We start from the raw sequence: 9,326 nt of genomic DNA, 5'->3' as shown, positions 1-9,326 counted from the left end.
CAAAAATCAGAAAGGCCCTTCTGGTAGATATTGCATATAAAGAGAAGATCTCGATATCAAATAGATCACAAAGGACTTGATATTAAGAGAGTAAGAGGAGAGTTCTGCAAAACTGAAAGAACTGAAATGATATAAATCTCTTGCTGCTTCCTCAGTTTAAATTGGAGAACTTTAAATTTGAATTAAGCAAGTTTGTCGCTGTTCCAATACCATGTTTAAAAGTGCTGCAATTGCTTTATAAGTAAATCAGAACAGAATCTCCTGCTGTCCTGTGTACTAAAATAGTGCGCTCATCTCCTTTCTTCTCTCTATATTCAGAATCAAACCTTTCTGCATGTAAAAGGAAAGATTCAGCTGGGAAGATTCCAAATGCGGAGTCGTGATGTCCGTCTCACAGATAGTTTCATTGATGATCTAAAATCTCTGCCTGCTGCATATGATAAGGGGGAATATTTCAAATTCCTAGAAGATTATGGAACTCACTATGCCGTCTCTGGAACTGTAGGAGGAAAATATGAACTTGTGTACGTGCTGGATAATTACGCTATGTCTCGACTAGGTATGTGTTCTGTTGGCCTTGCTACGGTATGCAGATTATCACCAAGTCTCCAGTCATGCAAAGAGACAAACGAGGATAGATTTATATGGAGCACTACAGAGAACATCACAGTTCAGTGTGTGCTGCTTGTACACTAGAGACATTGCAGAATTACATCAGCTAAATAGAGATGAGAGTCGGTCTTTGTAACTCTTATTTGAAGTGTTTCTTTTAAGTCCAAAACTGAGGAAAAAAAAGATCTTAAACAAACCTTTTCAAAATATTAACAATACTAATCGGTGTGAAATAATTCATAACAGTTCCCCAAAGCCTACAAAATCTGCCTAATCCTCAAATCCAATTTGCTAGTTGGTACCTTCTTGTGGTACAATCACTCTAAGAGTACAGTGGTGGCAAAAAAAACCCCAAGGAATAAATTGAAGAACTTTTTAGAAATCTCATGGTGCACTTGAATGTGTTGAAACTGTTTTTATGGTCTTTAACATCTACTGTGGAGTTTTTCTTGCCCTGGTTAAGATAGGAAAGTAACAATTTAATCCTCCCTGCAGTTCAGACATACGTCCTTTTGCAATGGATGAAAGTGATCATTCTAGAATACAGTTAGAAAAGGCAATTCTTGTGCTGATTTTGGAGATCAGAAAATAAGTCTCTGCTGCACGCAACACTAACAATATTGCTAACAGATGTCCCTATGCAGTGAGACATAGGGCAAAGATATTACTTATCTATCCTACTATTACTCCATTCAGCGTCTCAAGATTATAGTGCTGGATTTTTCTTTAATTGCTAATCTTATGCAAAATTCTTTCTGAACACAAAAGTGAATTTCCAAACTATATAAATAGAAAGAGCTTAATAAATAGAAAGGAAGAGTTGGAGGCAGTTGTGGATAGAGGAGTTTTAGAACTTACTGGAATAGAGTATTTGCAAGAGATTAGTGGCCTTAGTTAACTTTATGGGGGAAAGAGTGGAGAAACATGTTTGAGGTTGGGAGAGAGAAACTGAGGGTTGAATAATTTAGCACGTAAAACCAGCAAATGATAAGCAGCAGAATGACAAAATTCAAAATTATAATAGGATATATGGGAAGAGTGGTCCCTAGGGTGACGTCTGCTTTCAGCAGATCAATGAATATAGAAATCAGATTTTGGAGAGTTTTGGTGCTTTCCTAATCACTTTAGATCTCACCTGGCCCTGTGCAGTCACTTCAAATACAATCATCCTCACATGCAATTCACAGAAAAGAAAAAAGAGAAGATAAATGGGAAGAAGAAAGCCAAAAATATTTCCAATATCCCTGAAATTTATTCTCCAAGAATAATAATGTCACATTATTTATGGTTATTCATTCTTTCTAATTATTTCCACTTCCAGGTATCACTGTAGAAGATGTGAAAAGGTGCCTCGGCTATCACTTAGATGCCAGTATTGCATATAAATACTTACATGCCAATGTTAATATTGATGGTGGTAAATGTCAAAAGATTCATGTGAAGGACCACTGTAAGTATATCCTTGTCTTACATTGTATCATTTGCTTAAAGAAAGAGGATAGCAATTTCTTCCCCTTTTATAATCAGTATAGTTATTGCTGTTAGGGAAAGGACAAATCCAATAGATGAGTAGAGGCAAGGCTGCTGTACTTCCGTGCTCCCAACTCAAGCCAGGCTGAGCACGTGTTCACAGTACACACACACAAACACACTTACATACACTGCTGGCTACACAAATGAATATAGACAGAAGCACAGCATTCAGGCAAACACAAACAGCACCAATGGGATCATCCCGTTCTCTCCATCTCATCAGGGTGAAAGTCTTTTATTGAGAAATATCACAGAATGACAGAACACTTGAGCTTGGAAGGGTCATCTGGAGGCTTCCAACTCTTCTGCTCAAGCAGTATCGTCTAGAACAGATGTTCTCACCGGGCAGCATAGCCCCCAGAGTGTTTTGGCACTTCTTCAATGTACGCATATAGCCATAGACATTCAATTAAAACAGCAACCTGATTCTTAGTTTTCCCTGTTGTTGTCACCAGGATATACAACACCCCAAGGCACACAGCTCTACTCCTATTGCTGATACAGACCAACACACACGCCCTCACACACACCAAGGATGCCTCCAGTAATTGGCCTTAAGTAGTCATTCTACATAGCAACTGGCCCTTGGATTCCTTTATCTCCAGCTGCCTCACACGGACACACTCACATGCAGATAGGTCTCAGCAACACCAGTGCCTTATGGTCTTTCCAGTATTTGGTCTAGAACCCTTGACCACTCCAGTAGTGAACTCCTCCTTTTGCCTCAGTCGATACTTATCTACTCCAGACCAACAGCCACTTTGATAACTGGATCCGAAGCCGCTTGCTCTATCTGTCTACTACGGCTTGATATTTGCTAGTGATCGCATACTGAGGGATACATCCTCACTTGCTCCAGTGACTGGCACCACAAACTCCAGATCCCTACCGCCCATGGTCCAACTCTAGTTGCTGGCACACAGATCTCTGTACACGCACATGCACACAGAATAGTCCCCTCACTCAGGAATGCAAAATAGTTAGAAATGGAATTTAGTGGTGGGCCAGGACAGCCTGCAAAGATCAAGGACAGTACACAACAGACAAGCTTATTGATTAGCCACCGTTCTATATGCATTCAGCCCCCTTTTTTGCCTTTATCCCTCTATTTTCGTGTGCTTATTCCTCCCAAAGCCACTTTGGTAACCCCTACCTCTTCAATGACATTTCGCTAAATATACCCTACGTATCTAAATTTGCACAATCCTAAAATGCCCTTCTTTGCCTCCAGAGAGCCTTTCCATTGACTCATCTTGCTGTTGACTAATCCTCAGCCACACCCTGTGAGGCTGATAGCACTGCTGGGACAGGCCTGGGAGGAGTCAGGGCAGGAGCTTCCATTCTCTCATTGTGCTACTTGTGTTCCCCTGCCTGTTTTAGTTCCTGTCTGCTCCTTTGGAGAAAAGTCTTTTGTCATATGACCTAAGAATTGCAAAAGGCAAGGAGATTAAGGAGAGCCTATAGGAAAAGGTGGGCAAAGATGAAGGAGGAGGTGCTCTTTATCCTCTCTCTTTAGTGAGAGGACAAGGGGTAACAGTTTTAAGCTGAAAGAGGGAGGACTTATATTGGGTATTAGGAAGAAATCTTTTACTGTAAGGGTGGTGAGGCATTGGAATACGTTGCCCAGAGCAGTCATGGGTTCCCCATCCGTGGAGTGCTCCAGACCAGGTTGGATGGGGCTTTGAGCAACCTGATCTAATGGCAGGTGTCTCTACCCATGGCAGCAGAACTGGAACTGATGATATTTAATGTCCCTTCCAACCCAAACCATTCGATGATTCTATGATGATTCTATGAGGGAGTGTTAGGAATGGTTGGACTCGATGATCCAATGGGTCCTTTCCAACCTTGTGATTCTGTGATTCTGTGATTCTGTGATGATTCAGCACAGAAGAGGCAATTATCTTCAGTGCGCTGATCTTGTATTTTAGTTAAAAGGCAGAAGCTCCTACTATTCCAATTCCTGCCCTTTTCTAGTTCAGCTTAGGTGATACAGTAGCATTACTCATATCGTTTTTGGCTATGATCTCCATAATGGCTCTCAATTTGCTGTACCCCTTCTTTACCTTTCAGATATAGGGCTTTCTAATGTAACTGCCAAATAGAAAAATTCCTCCTACTTAAGAGGTATAAGCAAAGAAAGGTTGAATTACACCACAACCAGTGAGTGAAGGGTTCTTCTCACCGAGATCATTTTACAGAGGTGAACTGTTTGTGCTAAAAGAACAACTGTTCTTCATGGGCATTAAACTTTATTCTTCACCCTCTTTTCTTTCTTTCTGCAGCAGAATTTAAGGACGATGCTGTCATTGATGATGTCCTTTCCTTAGTTGATGGAGGGAAGATTGACTTTTCAGTTAAAATAAAAGAAATGTTACTGCGAGGATCCAAAATGGTTGATGTAGAGGATTACATACAGTGGTCTAAGTCTTTGGTTGATGCTCCCGTAGTGATACAGCAACGGGTAAGTACAACTCCTTCAGAGCTGTGGCTCTCACAGTTTGAAAGCTGTTGTTCTAAGATGTAGGTGAGACTCAAAATTTACAGTGAAATTTCAGTTATTTTCTTCATCTTGACAGTTTCTTCAGACACTCTACTGATGGGTACATCAGATGGATTCAGAACTTGGTAAAAGTCTGTTATGCATGGGCTTTTTATTTCTACAGCCTTCTCCAATACACACTCTTGTTCCAGTTAAGATGAGAGACGCATATTTAAAGAAGCAAAATTTGGAAAAAGCAATTGAAGACTACATAACTGAATACAGTGTGTGCAAATGTGAACCCTGCAAAAACGGAGGCACCCTTGTGCTGCTGGATGGAGCCTGTACATGCATGTGCTCAAGTTACTTTAAGGGAATTGCTTGTCAGATTCCCAGATCTACATTAGTTAAAGGTTAGTAAATACTCCAGATAGACTGAAATGAGCATATTTGTTTTTGTGAAAGATATCCTGTCCAAATGAGCCTTCATGAGGACAGAAGGATGCCGTAGTACCCTCTTGTACCTACTCCTGTCAGATCTCATGGGTGTATGCTGTGGAAGTTGTGGTAAGTTACTGGGTTCTTTCTATAAAAATAGTACTCCAAAGTACAGTTCATTGTTCCACACACATTGTTATGTCTTGGAATGATAACTCAAGTTCGTTTAAGTAAACAGCAGCATTGTTGAAGAATGATGCAGTAATAGTAAGCAGATTTCAGACAATAGCAATCTCATCACATCATAAGCTACTTTGTCTTCAGTTTTCTGCAAAAGCATTATGTTTGCTAACACGTGGTAACATTTCATAATCACTGTGCTAGCTTAATATTAGATTGGTCCACCAAGAGGGAAAGAGATGAATGCAATTCCACAAATGATGATGTAAAAAAAAATTACTATGCAGTAAATTCATTCACTGTGGCTAAGTGTTTAAAGCATAGGTGCCCAAAATGGGCCTCAGGATTTGGTGTTCATACAACTTCTTAGGGTGAAAGGTGTTGAAACATCTGGGTTTGGCATGAGGTTTTACCAGGCCAAATGCCGGGTCCTGCACTTGGGGCGCAACAACCCTATGCAGCGCTACAGACTGGGGGAAGAGTGGCTGGAGAGCTGCACGGAAGAGAAGGACCTGGGGGTGCTGGTTGACAGCTGACTGAACATGAGCCAGCAGTGTGCCCAAGTGGCCAAGAAGGCCAATGGAATCTTGGCTTGGATCAGAAATGGGGTCACCAGCAGGTCCAGGGAGGTGATTCTCCCTCTGTATTCGGCACTGGTGAGACCGCACTTCGAATCCTGTGTTCAGTTCTGGACCCCTCACCACAAGAAGGATGTTGAGGCTCTGGAGCATGTCCAGAGAAGAGCAACGAAGCTGGTGAGGGGCTGGAGAACAAGTCTGACGAGGAGCGGCTGAGAGAGCTGGGGGTGTTTAGCCTGGAGAAGAGGAGGCTGAGGGGAGACCTTATTACTGTCTACAACTGCCTGAAAGGAGGTTGTGGAGAGGAGGGAGCTGGGCTCTTCTCCCAAGGGACAGGGGACAGGACAAGAGGGAATGGCCTGAAGCTCCACCAGGGGAGGTTCAAGTTGGATATCAGAAAAAAAATTCTTCACAGAAAGAGTCATTGGGCCCTGGCAGAGGCTGCCCAGGGAGGTGGTCGAGTCACCTTCCCTGGAGGTGTTTAAGGAACGGGTGGATGAAGTGCTGAGGGACATGGTTTAGGGAGTGTTAGGAATGGTTGGACTCAATGGTCCAGTGGGTCCTTTCCAACCTGGTGATTCTGTGATTCTGTGATCTGGGTTCTTAAGCAGTGCCATTTATATGGGCATTTTCTGTGTGATGGGATGTATGCTGGAGGGCGCAATGATCTGAACAGTCACTGTAACTCAGAACATAAGAAATGAATCATGGTCTACCTTGTCCTCCCCCAAAACTCTCGAGTAAATAGGTCTAATTAATCTTTCTATCACTGCATTGAAGACAGAGAGTTGCTGGACTAATCCTAGTATGGTTTCTTAATACCAGTTGTCACTGATGGAGGTTGGAGCTGTTGGAGTGCCTGGTCCACCTGCATCAATGGAGAAAGCACTCGAACTCGCCAGTGTAATAATCCTGCACCAGAACCTGGTGGCAGACCATGCCAGGGAGAAAGCGTTGAAAAACGGCCCTGTGGAGATACCAAGTAGTTACGCTGCTCAAAACCCGGTAAGAAGCCTCTCCAAGTACTAATGTGTTATAGTGGTTTAGAATACATGGTCAGCCAATATTTAGGGCATTTGAAGAAGTGAAAGGTAATTCCGTGTACATGTTTCTTTTAAATCTGTGACTTAATATAGCTTTTAAAGCTGGCCACCTTGTAGCTTGAATCTGTGAATGTTTATACTTGCATTTGAATGTCTCGGCAAGTAATGTTATATCACAGAATTTCAAGAGTTCTGCATAAGAATAGGCTAAAAATTCAGCTCCTGAAATCCAAATTTAATCTCCTGTCAGACTCTCCATCAAAAAACTTACAACTTGGTCAGAGGGAAAGTGACATATTTTCCAGGAACAAAATATAACGACCATTTTAGGAGTCTGAATTCTGTTACTTGACAAGTAGAATGTTTAAATCCAACAAAGCTACTGTTCTAGCAGTTTTGAAACTTTTAGCTGGCAAAAGAATACTGTAAGGGAATGTTTATCTACATTGTTTTGTCTTTTTTCTTATTGGTAATGCAACGCTGCAAAAGAAAAAGAAAAAACAAAAAAACCCAAGGCAAGATTTTGAGGATGAATGCTCTGCTCCACAAAATGGCAAGATGGTCTCAAATTTGCCATTTGGATGTGACAGTAAGAGTTTTCAGGCCTAGGAGGAAGTATTTGGGTTTTATGCTTAACGTGTTATCATAAGTTTCTTCTCTTCTGGGAGGCCATGTAAAGAAAATAGATGGCAAGATAGGGAAAGGATTTTGAATGCTTCCCCACTCAAACACTCTGATGTTAAGTTTCACAACATGACCTCTAATTGCACCAGAAATACCTATCAGAAGGTTTCTTCTATGCCTGCCCTCTTTCAACTTCAGTAGAATTCAGCTACATCTAATGTTCTACTTGTGAGGCAGCCTGAAGAAAGCATGGCCAGCAAGCTGTAACAGCACCCGTGGGCCTTCTAGCCCTACCTGAGAGAATTACAAACTGCTTCCTACAGCTCCATATCTCCAGGCTATCAAAGCTACTTATTCCAGAAGTTATTCCACAGATGGGAGAGAGAAATTGAGAGAAGAATATGATACAGAGCCAGAAAAGTTAGACTAATATAAGGAAGACAAATATAATTAGGGGAAATGAAATAAAACTAGAAAATGGCAGATTCAAAACAGACTGAAGACTGGTCCTTCACACAGTGGGCATACCAAAAGTAAATATGTAGTTTAAAAACCTTACACAAACTAATGGAATATTCTCAACTATGTAGATAACCATGCTCACTCAGGAAGGCTCTGAAGCATCAGTTTTGTCAGAATAGGAAAATATTCTGTAGGAGTATTTTTCTGTGTTTCTCTGGTCCTGGACATTCCCTAGATTGGTGCTATTGACCTGTTGTTAAAAAAAGGGTATCAAATTCACCTTTACTTGATCCAGTCAGTAGGTCTTATTTAAAAAAAATAAATCTCATAAGCACCTTAATTTTCTTCCTGCACTATATCATTGGCACGTTTCTATTCAGCCATGACAGCAAATACCATGATGATAACTCACGATACATACATATTCAGATGTATTTCCTCTGATATGGCACATTAAAAGCTCTTTGAAAAACTAACTTAACTTTGGCTCCTGGTATATCAGACATACTGAGTACTCACTCTTCCAGGAGAACTCAGATACTTAAGTCTTCTGAAAATCACAATATGTGTTTTGATTCATTTTTCATTAGAATTATTTTATATTACAGTCATATTTGAGACACAGTGCAATCATGTTCTAGGTAAGCCATGACTATACCATTCCACTCAAATTTTGACCAATATATATGTCATGCCTACTATCTTCTATAACTTCTTTTTTTCTCCTTTTTTTAGAAAACTATAACGGATTATAAACTAATTCTACAAATCACGGTTTCTGCGGGCCAGTTAGCTACCCAAGAGCAATGGGATGCCATCATTTAAAAATACTTGCAGCTTAATTGATCATTAATCAAACCAAAGTAATACACCAATAAACGTCTTAACAAGATGAGCTGATGCTGTGAGTATGGTCCATCTTTTGTCTCTGTGGCCATCATTAGTGTCAATTATCTGCTTTTATTAGTCAAAGACATAATGGTGTCCCCTCATCAATGTTTTTTTCATAATTCATTGAGGCGTGTTTTCAAACCGATTTTCAAGAATTTAATTCCAGCATGAGTATCAAAATAATGTATGATATATAAGATCAGCTGATTGATGGTATACTGTTAGTAGAAAGCCTGGGAAAGTCATTATCTTCAGCAAAATACCTCTGTGGATTTATTTCCATCCTCACATTTTACTTCTGTTTTATGCCCTGGATCACCAGAATGTTTATGAAGACATAGACACTGGAGTTATTACTGTTGCTTCTCCAAACATTTGCTTAATAGCCTGACATTGTATCTTGTCTATGTCAATATGCTAAAAATTTTTATATGAAATCAGAGGAAAATTTTGGGGGGCTGGGAAGGATAGTTCTCAGAGATT

General features: G+C 40.6%; 1 protein-coding gene across 1 annotated transcript in view; it reads left to right on the top strand.

Moving 5' to 3' along the window:
• Positions 1-8,559: 8,559 nt before the first annotated feature.
• Positions 8,560-9,326, top strand: part of FYB1 (FYN binding protein 1) — a 66,389-nt gene continuing 65,622 nt past the window's right edge. Inside the window, exons 1-2 of the mRNA XM_054054989.1 lie at positions 8,560-8,593; positions 8,688-8,856. The gene's annotated coding sequence lies outside the window, so the exon portion shown is untranslated. The remainder of the gene's footprint in view (positions 8,594-8,687; positions 8,857-9,326) is intronic.

Source organism: Cuculus canorus, chromosome Z (genome assembly GCF_017976375.1).
Source record: "Cuculus canorus isolate bCucCan1 chromosome Z, bCucCan1.pri, whole genome shotgun sequence".
NCBI lineage: Eukaryota > Metazoa > Chordata > Aves > Cuculiformes > Cuculidae > Cuculus > Cuculus canorus.
The sequence above is the reverse complement of the archived record's forward strand: the minus strand, read 5'-3'. Positions and strand labels throughout refer to the sequence as shown.